General features: G+C 43.3%; 1 protein-coding gene across 5 annotated transcripts in view; it reads right to left on the bottom strand.

Annotated features, from left to right (window-relative positions):
* MIA2 (MIA SH3 domain ER export factor 2) overlaps window positions 1-13,907 on the bottom strand; it is a 551,575-nt gene that overhangs the window by 363,723 nt on the left and 173,945 nt on the right. The window lies entirely within an intron of this gene.

Below are 13,907 nucleotides of genomic sequence, written 5' to 3'. Positions count from 1 at the left end.
GAACTCAGTCCACTTAATGCCCTGGTGAAAACACTAAAGCAAATGGAATAAACATGCTTTGGAAGGGTATGCAAGTATTTATAACATGATAATCTTCAGTTTTGGTGAACACGAGCAGAAACAAAAGAAAACATGAGTGCAAAGTGAGAAAAGACGACTTGGCAAAATAAAAGGAAGTTAGCTATCCAAAATAAAACTTTGCAATTTTGTTTGTCCTGCTGCGCATGTTGTCGCCAGTCACAAGCCTTCTGGTTGCAGGGCACTAGAAGTTTAAATGAACAAAATAGTACCTCATTCCTGTCGGAGACAGCAGACAGGCACTGATTAAGCTGAATCAATAGGTGCCTAGTCCCCGCTCCACACAAAGAAACAGAAATTATGTCAGGCCTGTAGTGACTAATTATGAGGCTGTAAAGAAGTGCCATGCAAGCCAACAAATGGTAAGTGACAGCCGGACTTGAAGCCTTTTACCGTACAGAACAGAATCTCGCAAACAAGACGCAAGCACTAGCGCATGCACTCGCAGGCTCAACCCCAAAAAGGGGGGAGTAGGCAACATAGAAGTAAAGTATTTAGGACAGCTACAAACACAAGCTGTATCCCTTGCCAAATTGAAGATAAAAATGTCGAAGAGATTAGCGAGCAATTAAAAAAAAAAAAAAAACTTTTAGACACATATTACCACCCACACACCACTGGCTGTCTCTCAAACTTGTTAAAAAGGGAATCTGAAAACCATTTGACTCAGTACTGGCTGTTTTCTTTTGCTTTCATACTATACGTATGCTACTGGACTGGTCACTAGGTCATATCAACACAAAGCGAGCACAGGCAAAGCCAATAGGTCACACTTTTTTTAATAAAACATTGTAAAAACCTGCAGCAGTGAAAATAATAACAAAAAATCATTGCTTTCTTTACTAAATGCAACTGAAGTATTGTTTTTATTTTTATTTTATGTCATCCTGGTGCTAAATTAAAAACACCACACAGCACAGACAACACCACCTCCACCAGCTTCCATTTTTACAAGGCCCCGAGAGCGACCTACATCCACAGCCACCTCAGTAGAAGAAGGCACTGCAGAGAGACAAACGTCATCAAAACAATATCCACCTACTGCCACTTCTTCAGACATTGGTACCAGTGTTAGAAAGTTGATCTCCCCAGTTTGGTACTTCTTTACGGTTAGTGAAAAGGAACCAAACATTGCCATATGCTCCATTTGCCAAGCAAGTATTAGTCGGGATAAGCTTGGTACAAACTATGGAACCCGAGGCCAATCAACCCATTTGAGAAAACACCACACAATGCGCTGTGAGGTGCACCTTAGCGGCCATAAGGAAAAGCCTGCAAGTGGTGTTAGTGGAGGTGTCGAAAGCAGAAATTGGGGATTACTTTCCACTGTGCCCGTTAGAAAATGCATTCTATATACGTCAGGAGGCGAAAAAGAGTGAATAAGGGTGAATGGTTAAGGATGGGTGTGCGTGAGTGGATTGGTTATGGAGTAATTTTTCTCTGTATAAAAAAGCGTTTTGTTTTGTGTTTAATGAGGTTTCTGTGCAAAGAAAAACATTGTTTTAATACTATATAGGTTTCTGAGATTTATATGTATGGATTATTGCTGAGAATATGGATATATGCAATTAAGCTGAATATTGATAACACACGTTACACAGTTGATTTAAATGTTGTTGTGTGCTAGAAAAACACTTTCTTACCCCCAGTATCCAGCAAGATCGTCATATAAGTCTTCTCACTTTGCAGTCAGAGAAACAAAAGTAAAAAAAGCTCACTCGGAACACAGCGCCTGACATTTGACCATGGTCTTTGAAAGCACAGCAAATTTGCTGAGATAAGAAAAAGATTTACAGGCCCGTTTACAGAAACTGAGCACTAGGAAGGATACTGTAAATAAGGTTTTGGAAAGGGAAGATACGAACACAAGCTAGACAGCCTAAAACAAATAAAGCCAGCAAATTGAAAGCAAGTAAATGTGAGTTACAAATCAGTGGCAAGCAACTTGAAGAATACATTCCTAAGTCAGCTTGTCTGAATGGCCCCAAGATGTCCTTAGCTGCACTGTCTGGTAAGGCAGTAACCTCAAAAGGGGCAGTGCAAAGGTTGGCAACCCTCAAATCATTTACTTTGTGATTTGTTTAAAAAAACAAAACTTTACAATCATGGTCATACTCATTAGTTTGGCGAAAATTCTAATCTAATTCAAATAATGCCTGCACACCAAAAAGTGCAGTAAAATCTTCTGATTAAAGCTCGTTTGGCAGGAACCTATACTACCGCCAAGCTGTGTAAAGTCCACAATCATTATGTCATCATTAATTTTCAAACTTTGCACAACTTAACCAGCGGTACTTAATTTTTGCACAAACATAACTTCAACTTGCCCTCATTACAATATTTATCTTCAACCTGAAGCAACTGATCACTGAATTCAGGCCCAAATAAAGTGACAATCATAAAGCACTGGACATGGCAGTTTCACAAAGGAATTCGCTTTTTAGCTGTCTTGCTTCTATCATGATGCTTAAATAACTTGCCAATAGTTTTATCTATATAGATTATAAAGATAGGACTCAACCAGGGATACAACGAAGCTCTGTACAATGTAGGAAAGATAACACAACAATCTTAACAGAGTATATAATTAGCAAAAGCACATTTGGTCCACCAAACATTTTTGGATTGCCACCATGGTTTACACTGACCCTGCTAAGGATACAAAAATGATTTAAAAAATGAACGCAGCTTGAGTTTTATCCATGAAAAAGACATGGAGTTTGTGAAAGTGAAGAGTAGAGCACCTCGCTACTCTGATTTCATGGCAGTGTTTGGATTTTCAGGCAATTCTAGAATAAGATGTGATTTTGCTCAGAAGTATTCAACTGCAGTCTGCCATTTTTTGGTATGTCTTTAGCAAAGACCTTTTGATTTCGCTGAAATTAAATGAATAAGTACTTACTTACAGGGGCTTTCAGCCAGCCCTCTTTGACTACTGGTCTGCTGTTATGTCATTCACATTTTCCCTCCACCCATTACGGCATACAGCATCAGACAATGGTTCAGCCCACTTCAGCTATTGGTTAACTTCACTGACAGAGAGACTGCTTTTAGACATTTTTTACATAGATTAGGGACTGGTAGCTACAGTAAAAGTTTTGCAAAATTCTTGACAAAATAAAACAACCATTGACAAAAGCAAAAGGCGAACATCAGAGCTATTGCTTGTTTGGTTTATGTAGCATGTATGACCAATTACGCCTGGCCTGGACCCTAATGGTGAAACCTAGAAAATGGGACAGTTAGATCACTAGGTGTAGGAGAAATCTATATGCACAGGTGATGGGAGCTTGCAAATCAGTTAGTCCTCCCACAGAATTAATCCAATATAAGTCTCAGACCTGAAGTGGATCTCATGTGGCCTGTGTCAACTTAATGATCCAGGTTTAACAAATACAGGGCACAGATATCAGAGATCATCCATCAGGAGCAGCCAATAACAAAAGTGCACTGACAAGCCAGTGAGGGTTGGCAAGTATTTATTTCTCTCTAGGATTTGCATGTAGATCCCACAATCTAGATTTGGCACCTACATCACTGCCTATGGACAGCACAGCCAGTACTCTAGATAAAGTTAGAATGCAATTAACTGTAACTGGGAATGGCATGCCCGTTTTTCTAGCTACAGTTGCTACTCCTCGTATACCAACAAAAGTTGTCATAATTATAAGGTCTAGTAAGGGTTTGCATGTCCATCACCCCAAGCCTGAAATGAAGATTCCTCTAGCTACGGCTTGCAAGCAGATCATACCACACAGGGGGTGCATGAGGATCTCTGTAGCTTAGGAATTACATGCATATCATTCAGCTGTGTGGAAATCAGTCTCGCTAGCGATTCCATGGAATTCTCTCTAGCAAGGAATGGAAGCAAATCACTCTAGCTATGGAATGCATGTTGATTATATTAAAGGGAAGAGTTTTTAGGTTTATGGAGCGATCAACTGCATGCAAGCCACTAGTGGGGGATTGAGTGCAACACACTCAACCTCTGGATTGCATGTGATTCAGCTTGGAATTCCAGAGGCTACAAGTAAAGCACTCTAGCTTGAGACTGCATGTAAATCGTGTTAAATGGGGTGAATCTCACCAGCTAGTCTGTGGATTCCACGCATTTTACGCTAGGTAAGTTTGTCATGCATATCCCTGGAGTAGGAGTTTCATGTAGGTTGCAAACTAAGCATTGCAAGTAGTGCAGGGACTACATGTAAATCACTCCATTTAGCAAATGAAGCTGTATCATTCTAGCGGAGATAGCATGTAAATCACTCTAGTTAAAAATTACATGTAAAGTGTTTTAGTTATGGGTTGTATGAAAATCTTGCGAGTTGTTGGGGCATGTAAATCACAAGCTAAAGATAGCTCTAACTAGGGACTGCAGGTAAACCATGCAAAATATAATGGGTGGAGGGAATTCCACATAAATCACATAAACATGTGATCACATGTAACATGTAAATCGGTCTAACCAAGGACTGCATGCATATCTCTGCTGCAGTGGCCAGGCATTAGTACAAAGATCACTCTAGCCACAGACTGCATGGAAACCACACTAGCGAAGGACTACATCCAGATCACTCTAGCTTGGAAGGGCACATAAATCACTTCAACTCAGGATCATATGTAAACGGGTCTAAGCAGGGACTGCATGTGCATCGCTGACACTGTGGCCAGGAGCTGTACACAGATCACTCTAGCTAGGGTTTACACACAAATTAGGCCAGAAGGCGACTGTGTGTGCATCAATAGCTGCAAAACTAATCTGGATGAATATATGTCCAGCAGGTGACTGCAGGTGCATCACTGGCTGCAAAATTCATCTGTATGAATACATCTCCAGGAGGCAACTGCATGTCCATCGCTGGATGCAACATTCATCTATGTGAATACATCTTTATTGGTCAGTGTCCCAGAACAGAGACTAGTCAGACACTGCGGGGGTCAGCTGATTACAAGAAGAACAGAAGATACATGTTCATTCCTGTACCGCAGTTAAAAAAACACGGGGTAAACCGTGAGCAGCGGGAAAAGTGCAGTTTGTGAAAATTGTAACAAGCTTGAAAACTCAAAGAATATAAGTAAAGCTTTTCAAACCAGAATCCCATTCACTACTGAAAAACACTGTAATCATCTGTGGATGGAGAAAATCAGGACTGCTCGGAAGAAGCGGCCTGAACCGGTCTTGTAGACAGGGAGGAGATGAGAGAGAAAGACTGGGAACATAAGCTCACAGAAAGGGCCTTCCCTTATGACAACAGATAGAACGTTCCTACAGAGAAAGGAAGACCAACCCGAGGGCACGCTGAGGATAGGGGTGATCATTACAACATTCCTATAGAGAGTAAAAAAAATTCTAATGGGAAAGAACAATCCCACAGAAAACATTACATTTCCACAGAAGGAAGACCTGAGAGAGATCACTCACACGGTGAGAGAAAACACACCCCTATATAGAGAAAACATTACACATTCCTGCAAGAAACGCAGAGAATAAAGAACTGCATAGGTGAGAAACATTCATTTGAACGTGAAGCAAAGCACCAAGAGGAGAAATGACTGCGGCTGAGATTAAAGGCAAAACCGAAAATAAACGGAAGGAGGGGCCATCACACACTGTAACAGGAGGAAGCGTGACGTAGTCTGATGACCAACAAAAATGCTCTCCTAGTGAAATCCCCTTTGAGGGAACGTAGCACGCAAAGGAGGCCATTTAGCAAAAAGCACCAATAAAAATGAAGCATTTAAGACCAGCACAACAAAGAACGAATGTCAAGAGAGGTGTGGTTAAAAGCCCATTTTCAATACAACATGTCTTGCAGACAGCGCTGCCAAGCTCCACCGAAAAGTAAAGTATTGTGCATAGTAATGGGAGTTCAGTCACAGAGCTCTGCAATGTACAACACAGGTTGTAGCCCAGTTCTACATTTCCCACACCAACTACAGAAATTTAGTAGCACTGAAACAGCACAGGCATGGATCTTCCTGCAGTGCAGTCCACTATGACAAACATTTTGAGAGGTTTTGCTGCCAGTGGCATTTACTAGCTGCAAAATGTCAGGGGTAACGGTGGGAGGGAGAGGGGGCAGGTTTACTGGGAAGCACCGTGAAGAAAGAAATAAAGAGTGAAGGCAAGAGAGGACACTCCTTCTCCTCATAAAAAGAAAACAAAGATGGTGGACCACGAAAGCATGTGTTTAAATACAGTTGGCAGTCAACCACCAAAAAAACTAAACAAAAAAGTCGCTGTTCCAAATAAAACATTGAAGTGCGGCAAGAAAACCAAAAGGTACATGGTGTAATCTGGGACGGGAGAATAATACTAAACGTTCAGAGATATCGCCGTGGAACATACAACTGTGCACAGTTATGTATTGTGGTGAAATGTTCACAAGTCCGTAGGATTGCAGGAACTGGGACACTTATACGATGTTGTGGCAGAGAAAAAAACAAGATAAATAGAAAAGGAGCAACCCAAAAACCCCTTGTGAGCTTAAGTCTGTATCTAAAGCAAACACAAAAAGTGCAAAAAGGGGATCATTCAAAACAATACATACAAACAACACACTTAGGGGGTCATTTTGACCACGGCGGTCAGTGGTAATATGGCAGTGGTACCGCCAACAGGCTGGCGGTACATACCTCCACATTATGACATTGGTGATGTACCACTCAGACCGCCATGGCGGTAGCAGCCGCCGGGCTGGAGATAAAAATCTCCAGCCCGGCTGCCACTATTGTTCTGCCTCAGGCATTTTGACACTGCCTACCACCATGGTTTTCAAAAACCATGACGGTAGGTCATTTCAGTGACAGGGAATTCCTTCCTGGTCACTGATAGGAGGCACCCTCCCCCCAACAATTCCCCAGATCTCCCCCTCCATCCACGCTCCCCCCCTTCCAATCCCCTAACCTCCTACACACACACACAGACATGCACCACAAATACACACATCCACTCACACAGGCATACACGCATGCATCCATTCATTCATGGACACCGCACCACATTCACACTGACACGAAGACACGTATTCACATATCCATACTTACATACATTCTCACACATGCATACACACATGCAAACAACACTACACATACATTCGTATTCACACACACACTCATGCACACACCCGCACACACACACACACACACACACAACACCCCCCACCCTCTCCCCTGTCAGAAACCCAACTTAACTGGATCCAGGGGGTCTTCCGGCAGGGGACGTGAAGCTGCTACCACCAGCAGAACACCGCCAGGCCGTATTATTTTTCATAATAAGGCTGGCGGCGGTCTACTGGCGTGGCTCTGCTGGTGGTAGCAGCGCCACCTTAACGCCATCTGCCAGCATGGCCACAGCCGGATTTCTGCCCTTCTTGTGGTGGAAGTCCAGCTGTGGTTATTATTTGGCGGACGGATGTTAGCCGCGGTGGCAGTCTTTTGGTGGCCGTCGCCGCAGTGGTAGGCGGTACTTACCGCCAAAGTCATAATGTAGGCCTTAGTCATGGATCACTCATTCAATTTTGGTTGCAATTGGATGTGAACTTAACAGGCAGAAAAAAAGAAAAATCTATCAGAGGTGTACATGTGAAAAGAGTAGTTTTACTAATTACAATTACTTTGAAGGAAAAAACAATGAACACATAACTAAAATTACACGACTTAATTCCAATTCAACTGATCATGGGGGTGCGTGTGTTCTAGTACACAACATTCAGAGACCTCGAGAGTGTCCTGCAAGATACAATTCAACAAAAGTCAGTTTAACGCTGATCTACTTCTGTCAATGTAAAATCCTTTGCTTATGAAAATGAAGGTGGAATAAGTCCAATTGGAGTACTTTCAGTGGAAGGTAGTAGAAGCATGTTGACATTTCGGTCTCTTAGTTAATGATTAACTGGGATTATCATCAACATTCCAGGACTAAGCTAAATTAATCTATAAATAACCCCGCAAAGTGTTGCCTAAAAAAAGTTCCATAAGTAATTTTCCAGGAATCTGACAAAGCAACTGGTTAAAAAAAGTCATTAATCAATACAGACTAGAAAGCAGAATTATCTTAGTAGTTGCAATGACTGGACTGCTTCAGCACAATAGCTCAGAAATCAGCACAGATCAGAAAGTGATCAGCAATTCTTTAACAAATCAAGAACAATTTGCAAATAAAATACTCCGAAAAGACAACAAAAAGACCTACTCCAGGAAAAAGTATCCATTAATTTTGTTTCGCCCCACAGCTGACTGCTTATGGGTCCTCCCAGCTTACCTCCTTTTACAGCAGCCAAGACCAGAGCTGACATAGCCACTCAGTAATGCAAGAAGTACACACTCTTTCTTGCAATCCCACATTAGCTTCCTCTGCCTTCTACAAATCTCTGTCGTCATGATCTCGGAGGTAGCTCCAGGAAGAAGATCACTGGTCAGAACACAGCCCTCTGTACTCCCATCACACTCAACAACCAGCAGGCCTTTCTCATAAGTCACCATCCTCCAACTAAGGTTGACAGAGCCCAAGCAGTTCTAGGCAACAAAGCAGACACAGAGCCAAGATGTTTTTGAGCATAGGGGCTTTCACTTTGCACACCAATTCAGCATCCTTTTCTGCTACATCATCTAAAAAGTTCTAATAAATGTGTTCCTGAATATCACTGGACATGGAAGAAAAATTCAAGTGATCATCATATGACACAATCTGTTACAGCGAGCTGGATCAAAGAAGCAGCTATACAGTTCTAAAGGGTATCAGACTATCCCTAAGCCTGATATCGCCCCACTAACCAACTGAATCTCATCTGTACATTCTTAGACATAATCCACGACACAAGTCCTCTCTGCAATGCGATCATGTGGCTTCAGAATGTGCTGGGGCTGTAGGCATTCTATCTGTAAGAAAACCCACCAAAGACTACAAAGCTTATGAAAGCTGTTGATGAAAGACGATATAAATTACATTAACAATGCTTCCCTTATTGCAAGGATCAGTCCAATGAAGATAAAAGTAACATTTTTGTAATAAGGTAAATATTTGCTCTGAAATCCCTTTCAAGAAACATTGGCCCTTAACCAAGGACCCCTCCGACAGAGCCACCTACAAGGAAGCTCTCAACAACTATCACCACCACATCAAGATAGCAAAAACAGCAGCAATCACTGCCCACGTCGACACTGCACTGAACCACACAAAAGAACTCTTCAGAATCATAAAGGAATTCTCTAACCCGATAGCCACAGATACCAACCTCCACCCATCCCAGGAACTCTGTGACACCCTCTCAGACTACTTCCACAGCAAGACCACCACCATATACAACTATCTCGACCCTCCACCAGCTTAGACAATATCTCTCAAGCAGCGAACACCAGCCACACAATGTCTTCCTGGTCCTCGATTACCCCACTGACCACCGCAGCCATCATGTCATCCATCCCCTCCAGGGCACCAACCCGTGCCCCCACCGGCTTTTCAACCTCAAAGCCAACACTATAAGAACGGAATTAACATGCATCCTCAACACCTCCATCACCATGGCAACCTTCCTGGATGAATAGAGGCACACAGAGATCAGACCCATCCTAAAGAAACCCTCCACTGATCCCAATGACATTAAAGTGCTCGAGAAAGCCATCAACCAACATCTCACCGACTACCTCAAACAAAACCACCTTCTCGACATTTCACAATCTGGATTCCAGGTCAACCACAGCACAGAGACTGCACTGATTGCTGCCACAGTTGACACTAGGCTCCTCATCGACTGAGGAAAGTCGGCATCTCTGATCCTTTTGGACCTCTCCGCAACGTTTGATACAGTCTCCCACTACACTCTCCTCAACAGACTCCACAACATAGGCATTCAACAAAATGCTCTTAAGTGGGTTGTTTCTTTCCTCTCAGGCCGCAAGCAGAGCATCCGCCTTCCTCCCTTCCCTTCTACACCCAAGAACATCACCTGTGGTGTACCTCAAGGATCCTCCCTCAGCCCAACTCTGTTCAACATCTATATCACCTCCTGGCAGACACTGTCATATCCTACGGACTCAATAAAGTCTCTTACACCAATGACACTCAACTAATCCTCTTAGCCACCGCAGACGCCCACAATGCCAAAGCCAACTTCTAAATGCCATGACCAACATAGCAACACGGATGAAAAACAGCTGCCTCAATCTAAACACTGACAAAACGGAAGCCCTGATCTCTGGAACGAACACCTCTGTATGGGACCACAGCTGTTGGCCAGCAGAACTCAGAACAATGCCCTCTCCATCAGACCACAAAAGAAACCTCGGCGTCATCCTCGACTGCCAACTGTCCAGTAATCAACAAGTAAATTCAGTTGCCTCCTCCTGCTCCTAAATCCTCCATATGCTCATCAGAATCTTGAAAAGGGTCCCTACCAACACCAGAACGACAGTCACACACTCCCCGGTCACCAGCCGCCTCCGCTATGGCAACGCTCTCTATGCAAGAGTGTCTTCCCAGCTACTTAATATACTCCAGACTCTACAGAACACCGCAGCCAGACTCATCGTCAACCTCCACAAGCACTCAAGCTGTACCCCACACCTCAGGAACTTCCACTGGCTCCCAGTCCAGAATAGTTGGCAATTTAAAATTCTCACACTCGCATACAAGGTTCTCCACAACCTAGAGCCGTCCTATATCAACCATCTACTGAGCTTTTACGTTCCAGCAAGACAACTACGCTCTGCCTTGCTAAACCTCGCCTCCCCGCCCCCTGCATTTATCGCAGCGGGGGCTGCTTCTTCTCCTTCACAGCAGCCAAGTCCTGGAACAGCCTGCCCCTCTACCTCCAAACAGCTCCCTCCCTAGTGGACTTCAGAAGGAGACTCATTAAGTGGCTTTTCGACTGAGACACAGCACCCAGATACCCTTACGGGGAATAGTGCTATGCTTTACAAATGCTATGATTGATTGAAATCCTAATACCCCTCCTTTCCTGTCAGCTACTAGAATTGAGAGAAACTGAGCCAAAGCCTGGTAGTAATGTGAACTCCACAGTGTCCGTGGTTAATAGCAATTTAAAAGGAAAAGTAACAGCGTTGTGTGTGCTCACTACACCCCAATATTCACCACCCCATAGAGGGTTCTACAGAGCCTCTTCCACTGTGGGCCCCCACATTTGGCAGTAGTGGCTCAGCATGAGAACATCAGATGCCAACCACAGCACACGTAATTTGGGAGGTACGTTCCGACTGTATTGAGTTTGCACAGAAAACATAAGAAAAAATAATAATGAAAACAGGAGAATTTATGGCTGCACTACAGACACTAGGACTTCGATAATATTATCCGTTGCAAAAATCCATTTTGTGCAAGGATCACAGTTTTACAACGGACAATTATCGGGTGTGATAAAGTCTGCACCCTTGAAGTTTCTGCTGTTAAACTTCAGCAGACAAACATATCGAGACATGCAGATTTTAGTGTGGAAAGCACCAAAATCCGAAGATTATACCCCATTATTAGGGGAAAACGTATAAGAGGGGCTACATAAATCCCGATCAATAATTTCCACTCTCCAAGATGTCTTAATTTATTGTTGAAGGCAAATACAACCACACCCTCCTGGGTACTCATAATCAGGGCGCAGTTGTTAAAAAAATGCATGAATTCCTAGCAAAGATCAATTATTGAAAATTTGTTTAAAGTTATAAAGAAACGCGTTGCTACGTTTTAATAACAGCTGAAGTCAAATAAACCTGAAACCTTTCAGGGTGCAGGCGACCTCACCTACTTTATCACTAGTAAAGCCTCAGATAACCTACAGAACATGTGGACTGATTTAATATATGCAAAAACAATGTGAAACAGCAAGATTTGCTTCAAAGAAGTGCTTTTAAGAGGAATGGCTATTGCCACTATTGTGTTCTTCTCTTTTGATCACCTAAAAGGGTAACCAGGTTTGAATACACATTCTGGTTGTTCTAAGATGGATTTTGCAGCGCCACTGTACTCTTGCCCCACATACCAGCCGATAACAGACCCGTAGGTGGAACTACTTTTACATGCCAGGATGGCTTTGTGGCTTTGTGAAGTGCTAAATGGCTGAAGCTAAGATGCCTACACGTAAGATGCTGAGGTTGAGATTTTGTTGCATTATTTGATGGTCCTGGCAACTGATGGCTTACTTTGCTACCACCAACATGCTTTGAAATGGACGGTATGGAGCACGGCAGACAGGCTTTTTTTTTAATTTAACAAGTGATTTTAAAGTATCTGAGTTTTAGCATCACTTCCTTGTATGCTGAGTTCAGAGTTTTGTAGTGCTTGAGTTTCGCTGGGCTTTAGGATTTTCGTCTGGCTAATTCAGCTCTTCAGAACTCATTTGTTCAGTGAAGCATGGGCATTTGTTTTGCATCTGGGACCCTTCAACAGGAAACTGAAAAGAGGTCTTTGGTAGATGCGTTAGCTTGACAGTAGGACGTTCCGAACACCTTTCTAAATGACATCCTATGGGTTTATGATAATTAGACACCTCCAGCTTGGGCACCTTTTACTCGTTCGAGAGTCTTTTTGCTATGGGATGTGTCTGTAAGATGATGCAGGGACACACCGACAAAGACATTCTCTCATTTGAATGAGATCATGGGTCATGTGGTGAGGATGCTATGCTTAGGGGCAATGGCCAACATCTAGCTTTTTTGGTGAAGAATGGCAGCAAGCTAAGCTAATAAAACTGGTTAAACGGCAGGAAGTGTGGCATGGTCCCTTTCCTTTGCACTGGGCTGCAAGTGTCCATGCAACTGTGTGCAAAGTCAGCAGCAATGACCTGAAGAAACCATGCAGCACCTAGAAGAGTAGGACTTCCTCCTCTGGGTGCTCCAAATTAACTGAGAGCTACGGCAGTGTACCTAAGAGCACAGTGCTTTCTACCCAGGGTTACTTGACGATGGATGGATGGCACACTTTTCAAATAACACTGGCTAGAAAGACATCACCCACTTTGAAATATCGTTCACCTTACCAACAAGCCATATGTTTCCCATACAATTAAATGGGGTCATCCACCCCATAATTTCTTCGCACTCCAGAAAATTAATAGCTTCTCCTGATTTCAGTAGGATCACTCTCTACAAAAACCTCAATTCAACCTCTTTGGAGACTCAATAGTCTCCAATGTAAAGGAATAGATGAATGGATGCATTAATGGATGGGCTAGAGAGGATGAAGGACGGATGGATAACTTATGGAATAAAAAAAAGGATGATTTATAAATAAAGAGCACACCTTGAACTGAACGAAGCAGTTTTGAGAATTTTGTTTTCCAAAGCTCTTCAACTACCGCCCACTCTGTGCACCCTACGCACGGTAAGCAGTTCCGTCAGACATCCGTACTCACTGTAAATTTGTCTGCCTCAATCCCCTCATGAGCTGGTATCAGTGCAGGGGCTTCCCTCTTTTTAAAAGCCCACGAGTGAACCAGAGGGACTGACGGATGGGCCCCCCTGATGTCACCATCCAAGGTTACCATTGACAGACTCTCCTTCTGAGATTGTGAGGGGCTGGAGGGCGGTCCTTTCCTCAGGTATTAGAAACTCCCCCACCCCTTTTCTCACAACAGATCCTCCTTGTGAGACTGTGAGGGTCTGGAAGGCGGGATTATAACCCCAGATGTCAGAAACTTCCCAAACTCTGATGTCACAATCAATAGACCCTCCTTCTCTGACTGTGTTAGTGGTCGCCTAAAACTCTGATATCACCACAGATATTCCTTAAGAGACTGTGAGGGGGCTAGAGAGTATCTCACTCTGAGTGAAGATTGTGAGAACAGCAGGTGGAGTGACACATCATGGAGAGGGGAGCGCAG

Source organism: Pleurodeles waltl, chromosome 9 (assembly GCF_031143425.1).
Source record: "Pleurodeles waltl isolate 20211129_DDA chromosome 9, aPleWal1.hap1.20221129, whole genome shotgun sequence".
Classification (NCBI taxonomy): domain Eukaryota; kingdom Metazoa; phylum Chordata; class Amphibia; order Caudata; family Salamandridae; genus Pleurodeles; species Pleurodeles waltl.
The sequence above is the reverse complement of the archived record's forward strand: the minus strand, read 5'-3'. Positions and strand labels throughout refer to the sequence as shown.